The following is an 11,220-nucleotide window of genomic DNA, read 5'->3' on the forward strand; positions in this document are numbered from 1 at the left end:
ACAGGGATATGGACCAAATGCTGGAAAATGGAACGAGATTAATTTAGGATATCTGGTCAGCATGGAAGAGTTGGATCAAATGGTCTGTTTCCAGGCGATACAGCTCTACGACTTTAACTCCCACATCAAGAATGACTAAATTTTACAGGTGACCAATCCATGAGAAATATTGGTAGGAGCCGGAAGAAAGGACTACATTCTTTTTTTCCCATCCAGCAAATGACGTAATGCCTGACAAGGCTCAAAGAAAGGGGAGGAAATGAAGCAGTTATAATCGAATATTAAGCAGAAGGGTTTTCAATAGAGCAATAGAGATATACAGCACAGAAACAGACCCTTTGGTCCAACTTGTCCTTGCCTACCAGATGTCCTAAATAAATCTAGTCCCATTTGCCATCATTTGGCCCATATCCCTCTAAACCCTTCCTGTTCAAATACCCACACAGATGCCTTTTAAATCTTGTAATTGTACCAGCCTCCACCACTTCCTCTGGCAGCTCATTCCATACACCCACCACCCTCTACGTGAAAAAGCAACCCCTTAAGTCCCTTTTAAATCTTTCCCTTCTCACCTTAAACCTTTAGTTTTGGACTCTCCCAGCCTGGGGAAAAGACCTGGTCTATTTATCTTATCCATGATTTTATAAACCTCTATAAGGTCAGCCCTCAGCCTCCAATGCTCCAGGAAAAATTGCCCCAGTCTATTCAGCCGCTTCCCTATAGCTCAAACCCGCCGACCCTGGCAACCCACCTTGTAAATCTTTTCTGAACCCTTTCAAGTTTCACAACATCCTTTCTACAGCAAGGAGACCAGAACTGAAAGCAAGTATTCCAATAGTGGCCTAACCAATGTCCTGTACTGCCATGTTAAAGGAAGTTCTAATAAAGTATTAAGTACAAATGCTCATGTAATTATCAAACGAATTTAACACAACTTTTAAAATATGTTTTGCAATATTATCTGTTTGCATCAATATCCAGAACAAAAAACCATATTTGTAAATTTGTTGTTTCACTTTGAAAATACTGGTGGAATAGTTTAGATTTACAGTGGGATATATCAGGAAAGATACATAAATGTTAAGTTTTAATATTACATATTTAACAATTAATATACTTAGTTTTATACATATCCAAGTGAATGCTATACTTTATTTAACATCAACAATAACTTACATTTAATATTATTGAAAATTGTGTAATTTAGTTAGATGATACTACCAATTTCAATCAGCGACACTGTTGTTTAAAGCCTCAAGATTAAAAATTACATTGCATATTCTACTTATTGCTGAATGGCCTCCATAGAGAGCAATAGGGAAATATTTTGGATATTAAAATTTGAGGCGTGTTGAGATATAATAACCATACTATGAAAACAGTGAACTTATTTTCCAAGCTGTAAAGGATGTTGTTTCTTCAAAAGGGTTAAGCAAACCACTAGAATAGTTAGTGACTTTGGCTTTCATTCCTCAGAAAGGTCTGTACAGATTGCTGACTTGATTTTAAGCCGATTGCAAAAGTTGTCTACTGTGCCCATTTATCTGTAATGGAACCTCATGTTTGGAGCCTGGGAACAGGATACAGTAATGGTTTCTGTACTGCGTCTGACAACTGCAGAAGTCATGCAGGAGAAGAGAAGAGGATTACAAGCCCATCTCAACTTATCTCTGAATACACAGTGTTGATGCCTTGGTAGGCAGGATCTGTGTGATCAAGCAGGAAATAGGAAACAGAGTTTTGATGACTTTTCCGACAGGTTTCTAGCAAGCATGCATTTGGGAGACAAGATGTGATTTTATGCAGCCATTCTGTCCCTTTGTGTATTAATGTCTATGAACACACTCTATTCAACAATTTCAGCTAAACCGATCAAATCTGAAACATTTCATCTATGTCACTGTCACTTGGAGACAATTTATTCTGAAGGACGTGGTTCAAACAGGGAAAAGAAAAGTGTTCCATTTACATTAATTCTGCAGCAGCCATTCTCCAATGAACAAAATGTCAGGTGATGGGACAAATCACTAGTTTAAAATTAACTAACTGGGGATTTCAGAGAACACAGGCTTACATGGGAGTAGACATATAGACAAATGAACTGCCAGAACAAAATTCAAACAACTTTCTGAAATTAAACCCATTAGAATTAAATATTTATCAAAGTTGCAGTTACAGAAATACTGTGGCTGTGGAGATGGAAAGACAATTAATGAATTGATATTTCAAAAATTAATTTGAAAGATACAGTTAACAAGCAAAATCTGAAATATTTAAAATAAATAATTAGGCTACATTTGTCCGCTCAATATTGTTAGTGATGAAGATATTTTGAATGAAAAGGAAAACTTAGGAAGAGAAGTGAAGGAACTGCTTTCTGAATAAGCATTTAACTGGTACTGATGAAAGAAATTATCATATACATTATACAAACTCTGCTTCAAATTTTGGAAGTTCAAGTGAGTACAAAATCTGTCTCTGTACTGGCTGACGTTCCGCCTTGATTTGTACTCACGAACAATCTGTGTGTTTTTGAACACATTGCAAAATCTGGGAGTCATTGGTATTTAGTCACTGAGAAAAAAAAAATCACTACTTTATATTAACTTTTGGATCTCTATCTATGACTGAACATGTAACCTTGTATTTGACACACATTAACACCAAATATACTTCTGAATATTTCTGGTTGTCAGTACGTTTGCTCAGTTAACTCAATTCCTAGTTTTCCTTAGTTAAATTTAAAAATGCACTTCATGAATTTCTCTGCAGTCTGGTTCACTATTTGCGAGATTGTCTCTTATCAAATTGTTCATCAATTCTGGTACATTATTTATCACTAAATCTAGTCTGACCAATTCCCTTGTTGGTTCTAAAACATGCTGGCCTAGATTTCAGTAGACCAGGGAATCCCATTGTCTGTTCCATTAGCTAGACTTGCAAAGTTGCTGAAGTTTGAGTCATAAATGGGTCTGGAAAGGGAAAAAGAAAATCTTTTATCTATGGTGATCAAAGGGACCAACAAGGTATTGCCAGGTTAACAAAACTTCATAATTAACTGGATAACTAAAGTAAACTAATGCATTTGCATTTTAATCCTTTTAACAATTCTTGGGAACTTCAAACTGTATATCACACATCCCTCATTCAGGACTACTTTTGGCTGAGGAAAATACCTTGTTTAAATGGAACATGATTGTGATCACTCAACATTTCTAAATTGCTCTTGATTGATTTGTTCATTGTCCCTGTTCAATTGAGATTTTAATCTAAATATTGAAGATAAACAGTTTTTTAATACAAAAACAGATCATACTATCAATGGTAGGCAATGCAGCACATGGGACAAAGTACAATCAGAGCTGAAGAATCCATGAGCTTTTAATTCCCGGCAGTTATTGTTGCAATTGCTCCAGAGCAATAGTGTTGGACATTTAGGAATTTGGGGACAGGATCAGAACTTATACCAGATGACTCAATGTTTCCTTTGCAAATAGTTTTTTTGTAAAGGAATATGTACATTCCATACAATGTGGGACTTTTAGTTGGAGAGCGATTTTGTGGACTGATTTGTGATTCATGGGCCACTTGGTACATGACTCATTCTCTGATAGCCACTGGCAATAATGAATATTTCTTATTTGTAGTCTTATAGGGAAAAAATTTTGTGAAAAGTACATGATGAAAGTAACTGTAGTGACTGTAATGAGGTGTGAGGTGTCTGAATGGGGCTGTAAATCTGGTCCAATCAGGGAGCCCTGGCTGACAGGTATAAACAGGAGTGTTAGAGGTTCTGTTCACTCTGAGAGTTGGCTCTGAGGAAGTGTCAAGTACGATGGATGTGTAAATAAAGGGTGACTTAGTGACAGGATGCTGGCCTCTATAGAGTTATTTCAGTCACAGTGCTTCTTTTTTTGTTTCTAATAAGTTAAAATGTTTTCGTAGCACTTGTCAATGGTTTACTCAAAGATTTTGCATTGTCAATTTTTCTGACATGTAAGTAAGAAAGTAAAGTTTATATTGTTGCATGCCTATTGTTCTCAGTATACTTGGCAGTGGATGGCAAAAGTCCCAGAAGGTTTCACACGTATAATAAAAGTGAAATACTTCAGATCTGGAATATATGAGACTAAAAACAAAGTGTTGGAGAAACATAGCAAGTCTGGCAGCATCCGTGGACAACAAAACAGTGAATGTTGAGTCCAATATGACGCTTCATCAGAAATGAAGTGGGTTGGAAAAGTCATCATTTTCCAGCCCACTGTGGTTCCAAAGAAGAGTCATATTAGACTCAAAACATTAACTCTGCTTCTACCTCCACAGATGCTGCCAGACCCTGATGCATCTCTCCAGCACTTCTTGTATTTAGTTTCATACATACTATAATAACATTTCCCTGTTTTAAAAAAAAGTCTCCTGAATTTATCATGAGTTTCCACTATTGTTTGGCCAAAATGGTGATTTCATTTAGGAAAATTGGTATGGTTTGACCCAATTAATAAGCTAATATATGCAGAAGTTTCTTTATGACCCTTTGTAAATTCTGAGTTAAGCCATCCAATAGGAAGAATTAATGACTGCATGTTATCTATCCATCACTCAACTTCCTTGTGAGCGAATTTGAGATTGGCAAACCTTATCTGGTTTTGCACTTTTAGCCCCAAGTCAAAAACTTACCGGAAGGCAAAAGGGGACTTGTGGTGCAGTGGTGGTGTCCTCTGAACATCTCTAAACAGGTTAATTAGAAAATATCTAAAGGAAGGCAAATAAAGATACAAAATACAGGTGGTTGACTTCCCATATTACTTTCAAAGAACTCACAAGGAACCTAGATATCTAGAACGGAGGGGGTACAGGACAGTAATCCATATAATTTGGCAGAAATTGGTAAAATTTCTGAATGTAGTAACAACCACTGTTATGAGACTATTGATTTAGACAGTGAGGCAATGGATTTCATTTCCTGATCTATGGTTGAAGCAGAAACTATGTCAATATTCCAGATTAGATTGAAGTGGTAGATAAATAACAATTCAAATAACAATTTAAATTGTGTAAATTGTGCTGGTAAATGGGATTATAATAATTATTTGTTTTGTATGAAGATCTAATGTCAACACTGACAGGTTGAGCTGAGTAGCTGTTTTCAAGTTGTAACATCCACATATATCCATTTATTAATTGGGTGAACCCGTATCAATTTTCCTAATTGAATTCAACAGCATGAGCTACTCTTCAGAAATTCAGGATGAGGACAGAATCCCTCACTATGTCCTCCCGTGTGGTGTTAGACTACATTAGCCTTAAATTTAAGATCATATGTGCCACTTGAGTATAACAAATTAGCTGGCCAATAGTTTATTCCACGTTTTCTCATTTGTCCCACAGTGTGTGGGGCTGTTAGGTAGATTTATGAATTCATATACGCATAATGAATATTTCCATTATTGGATTAAATGTTTTATAAAATGGCAGTCAAATCACAGATTAATTATCTGGGTGGGGGATTTCAATATCCACCACCAAGAGTGGCTCGGCAGCAGCACTACTGATCGAGCTGGTCGGGTCCTAAAGGACAGAGCGCTCGACTGGATCTGCAGCAGGTGATGAGGAAACCAACAAGAGGGAAAAATGTAATTGATCTCACCCTTACCAATCTGTTGGCTGCAGACGCATCTGTCCATGACAGTATCGGTATGAGCGACCACCATACAATCCTTGTGGAGACGAAGTCCTGCTTTCACATTGAGAAAAACCTCCTGTGTGTTGCGTGGCAATATTACTGTGAAAAATGGGACAGACTTCAAACAGATTAGCAAGTCAAGGGCATCCATGAGGTGCTGTGAACCATCAATGGTACTGGAATTGTACTCCTGCACAATCTGCAACCTCATGGCCTGGCATAGTCTCCATGCAATCATTACCATCAAGCCAGGGGATCAACCTGATTCAATGGAGCGTGCAGGAGGGCATGCCTGGTGCAGCACAAGGCATACCTACAAATGACATATCAACCTGGTAAAGCTACCAAACAAAACTACTTGCATGCCAAACAGCATAAGCAGCAAGTGATGGACAGACTTAAGCAAACCCACATCAAATGGATCAAATCTAAGCTCTGCTGTCCTGCCACATCCAGACTTGAATGGTGGTGGATAATTAAACAACTCACTGGAGGAGGAGACTCCATAAATATCTCCATCTTCAATGATGGAAGAGCCCAATACATCAGCGCAAAAGATAAGGCTGAAGCATTTGCAGCAATCTTCAGCAGGAAGTGTCAAGTGGACAATCCATCTCGGCCTCCTCCAGCATCATAGGTACTAGTCTTCTGCCAATTTGATTCACTCCATGTGATATCAAGAAATGGTTGGAGACACCGGAGACTGTAAAGACTCTGGGCTCTGACAACATTTTGGCAATAGTACTGAAAACGTGCACTCCAGAACTTACCACTCCCCTAGCCAAACTCTTCCAGTCCAGTTACAACACCGCCATCTCCCCGACAATGTGGAAAATTACCCAGGTATGTCAGGTATGTAAAAAGCAGAACAACTCCAACCCAGCCATTTACCACCCTATCTACTCTCGATCCTAAGTAAATTGATGGAAGGTGTCATTAATAGTGCACTCATACAGCAACTACTCTGCAATAACCTGCTCAGTGGCGCACAGTTTGGGTTCTGCCAGGGCCACTCAGCTCCTGATCTCATTACAGCCTTGGTTCAAACATGGACAAAAGAGCTTAATTTCAGAGATGAGGTGAGAATGACAGAACTTGACACCAAGGCCACATTTGAATGAGTCTGGCATCAAAGAATCCTAGCAAAACTGGAATCAATGAGTATCCGAGGTCAAACTCTGCAGGTTGGAGTCATACCTGGCTTGTTGGAAGGTGGTTGTGGTCGTTGGAGGTCAGCTGTTTTAGTTCCAGGATATCTCTGCAGGAGCTCCTCAGGGTAGTGTCCTGTGCTCAACCGTCTTCAATTACTTCATCAATGACCTTCCCTTTATCATAAGGTCAGAAGTCAGCATGTTCACCAATGATTGCACAATGTTCTGCACTACTTACGATTTCTCAAATACTGAAGCAACAGATCTGGACAATATTCAGGCTTAGGCTGACAAGTGACAAGCACCACACAAATGCCAGGCAATGACCATCATCAATAAGAGACAAACTAACCACCACCCCTTGACATTCAATGGTGTTACCATCACTGAATCCCCCACTATCAACATCCTTGGGGTCACCATTGACCAGAAAGTCAACTGGACTAGCCACATAAACACAGTGGCTAACAGCAGGTCAGAGGCTAGGAATACTGCAGTGAGTAACTCATCACCTGACTCCTCAGAGACTATCCATCATCCACAAGGCACAAGTGTAATAGAAATGTAATGGAACATACCCTATGCTTGCCTCGATGAGAATTGCTCCAACAGCATTCAAGAAACTTGATACCATCCAGGACAAAGTGGTCTGCTTGATTGGCACCACATCCACAAACATCCAAAAACATCCACTCCCTCTACCACTGACACGCAATGCTGCTACTATCTACAAGATACACTCCAGAAATTCACCAAAGATCCTCAGACAGCACCTTTCAAACCCACTACCACTTCCATCTAAAAAGACAAGGACAGCCAATATATAGAAACATCACTACCCACAAGTTCCCCACCAAGCAATTCACCATCCTCAGTTGGAAATATATTGCCGTTCCTTCACAGTTGCTAGGTCAAAATCCTGGAATTCCTTCCCTAATGGCATTGTGGGTTAACCTACAGCACGTAGACTAAAGTGGTTCAAGAATGAAGCTCACCATCACCTTCTCAAGGGCAACTAGAGCTAGTCAATACATGCTGCCCAGCCAGGGATGCTCAAGTCCTATGACTGAATTTTTAAAAAGTATGTCAATGGTTAGATTGGGTGAAGCGTTCCTCTAACAGCCAAAAGGCTGAGGGTTAATTGAAATAATTCAGTTTCATAGATGCTTGTCAGGTAAATATATAAAGATGTGTGGTGCAAAACTGAGTAAATGTAGCTAAGGTACAGATCAGTTACAGTCTAATTAAATGACAAAACAGATTTATGAATTGAATGGTATGGAAGACATAAATATTTGTTATAGTGGAAGCCACATATGGACAAATGGCCATCAGATTGAAAGAAATAGAAGTATATATTGCGATAAAGGGGGTAAAGGCTGGTGGTGACATAGACTAGTGGGGTTGAATTCTGCTTCTGTGCTGTGAAATCTATGTAATCTGACCTGAAAATGCTTTTATAACATTGCTTTAGACCACAGCACAACTCTGATGGCCCGCTCTGCTTTGTTGGCAGGCTGTTGCCAATGATACTGAATAGCTTGATAAAATGGATGAAACATGACAGAGCAGGTCAGCAGTAACACAAAATAACATGTAATTCAATTTTGAAACCAGACTAATGTAAGATACCTGGATAATTTTCCACATGTCACCAGTACTGCTATGTGTTCTTTCAAAGAACCATTCACATGTTGCGAAGTAAGACTTCACTGATCCAAGACTAAATGGGACTTCATACTTTCTCTTTTAACATTAAAAACATCTTTTCTTTGCCATTTATGTGATATGACATGTATAGATTGACTGTTTTCAAATAAAAATTCTTTTTCCATGCAGGCATTTCTGATTTCCAGTCATACTACAAAGATTTGGGAGTGTCCAATATATTCTGGCATTTTTAAAATTCACCGACAGTTCAAGGTTTTAATTTTATTTTACATTTGATTTATGCAGTTTTTCAAAGCCACAATTCAGTTTTAATAATCTCTTCACAAGAGTCAAAAGATAATTTTCAGAAATCAAATAAGAGTTATCTTTTTATTCTGAATCAACACAAAATACACTGTTCCAATTCAAATCACTAAAACAATTGAAAAGGTCTTCTTTGTTAATGCGCACTCTCACAAATCAATATGGATGTACAATAAGATGTTGGTATCATAATCTAAGCTCTTAATAATTTAACTACAATCTGCTAAACTACAAACACATTTCATGAAACCAAGGCTTTTTCCCTCTCTCCCTAAATTACATTCTCATGTCTGTGTTTCATTGAGACTTGAATGTACATTCTGAATGAAATACAAGACGGCAAAGCACCAGGCCAGAATAGGTAATTCGGTACATTGATAAAAATTGGAATGTATAGAAACTGCTGATGCAGAGATAAATGAGGGCTGATAATGCTGGCTTAGTGATTTATTGTGACCAAATTAGTGGCACCATCCTGTGAAACAATGCATGAAGCATAATCTTAATGCTATCTCGACGTCAGAGAAAAAGGAAGTAGAATAAAAATTTGTATCGATCTGCTGATTGGAGCAATCTGCAAGTATGAAAGCAATGACTTCACTTTTGTCATTTGAAGGAAGAAACACAGTAAGTGAATTGCCTGTATGTTTAAAAAAACTTTGGAATCCATTTAAAGCTTCTTCCATTTCATGAATGTTGGAATATTTTACAAAAGCTACAACTATCTGGCTTGTTCCTGTTAATGCACTACATGCTACTCCTTAATCTTCAGTGGCAACATGGAGACCATAATGCACAGAGACCAGATTGCTAGAGATTATATGGTTCAAACTCCCAACAAAATTTTCTCATTTTTATGACCATGTCTGACACTTAGCTATGGTTATTTAGTTGTTCCAACATAAAATGCTTGGCATCAATAATGCTAATTAGTTTATTCCATTAATTTTGCAGAGAAGCTGAACTCTCTTAATGATGATATTCAAGTGCTATTGCTTGCAAAGAATTTTGCACAATTGGGGAAAGATGCAAATAATTGTCAAGACCTTAGCATCACGTGACTGACATAAGATGATGCAATTGTATGATGAGGTCAACTCCTAACAAATAAGTTACTGCGGTTTGCCACTGTAAATATGCAGTTAATTGAAATGAATGACTTTCAAAATCAAACATGCTTGATCATAGATCTGTAATGTAAGACATTTTGCCTCTCAAGCCTGTTCCATCATACAACAAAAACACACCTGATTTGGTTGTGCCTTTAAATCCTGTCCACTGGAACCTTCAGCTGTCTTGTATCTCAAAAAATCTGTTCCTCAACTTAGCTTTGAACATATGACTCCACTCATTTCTGGGACAATGATTACCAAAGATTTACAGCACTCAGACAAGAAATTGCTCTTAAGTTAAGAGACCCCTTACACTATAGCCCCTATTTCTGGATTTGCCAACAAGGGGAAACATCCTCTTAGCAATGACCTTGTCAAACGTTGTCAAGATACCCTATGTGTTTTGAAGATGGAGATGCATTCAAGAGGCTTATATTTGTGCTCATTCTTTCTCCCCACAACGAGTTCCCAGTCCAGATACTCAATGGATGAGTTACAGCCAGATGGAAAGGAAAGAATTTCGGTCAGTGGAATACCAGCACAATCTCAATGTGGAGGCCATTGATCCAATTCACACATAAGATGTACCATACAGGACAGAAACAAAGGACTGAATTTAATGCCTGCCCACCTGGTGCCCTGCCCTCACCAAGGTGACTTTAGAGACAGGTGGACATTTAACTGAGTTGGCGGGCGCTAGATAAAACTTCTTGCCTCTAGCCTGAGGTAAATTCAGAGACACACTTCCTGCCCTGCTACCCTGAGTGGACAAGGTCTAATTCCATTGTCACTGCTATTCAAGTACTGGTAGGATGGTCCAAAAACAAACTCTGGGATATTTACTTGTGGGCTGCTGGGTAGAGGGAGAGAGTCTCTAGTTCAATAGGCACCCAGCCTTTCTAACTGGGACCTGGTGGAAAAAACCTTCGCCTTGCAGCTTACACCCATCTCCACACTTCATGACTCACTTCTCACCTTTTACACTTTTGGTCTAGGGCCCCTCAGGGGTCCTAGAACACTAGTGGGTGTGTTACAAACAGCTGTCTTTGCTCCCAGTGACACTGTGTAAAGAAGAGCTGTTCAGATTGCCTGAAGCTCTAAAACCTTGCCCTGAATTACTTCTAAAAAACATTCCCATCACAGATGCTAAAGTCGAATCAGAGATAGTAGGAACTGCAGATGCTGGAGAATCCGAGACAACAAGGTGCAGGGCTGGATGAACACAGCAGGCCAAGCAGCATCATAGGAGCAGAGAGGCTGACGTTTCGGGCCTAGACCCTTTTCTGATGAAGGGTCTAGG

Source organism: Rhincodon typus, chromosome 3 (genome assembly GCF_021869965.1).
Source record: "Rhincodon typus isolate 14 chromosome 3, sRhiTyp1.1, whole genome shotgun sequence".
In the NCBI taxonomy this organism is placed as follows: domain Eukaryota; kingdom Metazoa; phylum Chordata; class Chondrichthyes; order Orectolobiformes; family Rhincodontidae; genus Rhincodon; species Rhincodon typus.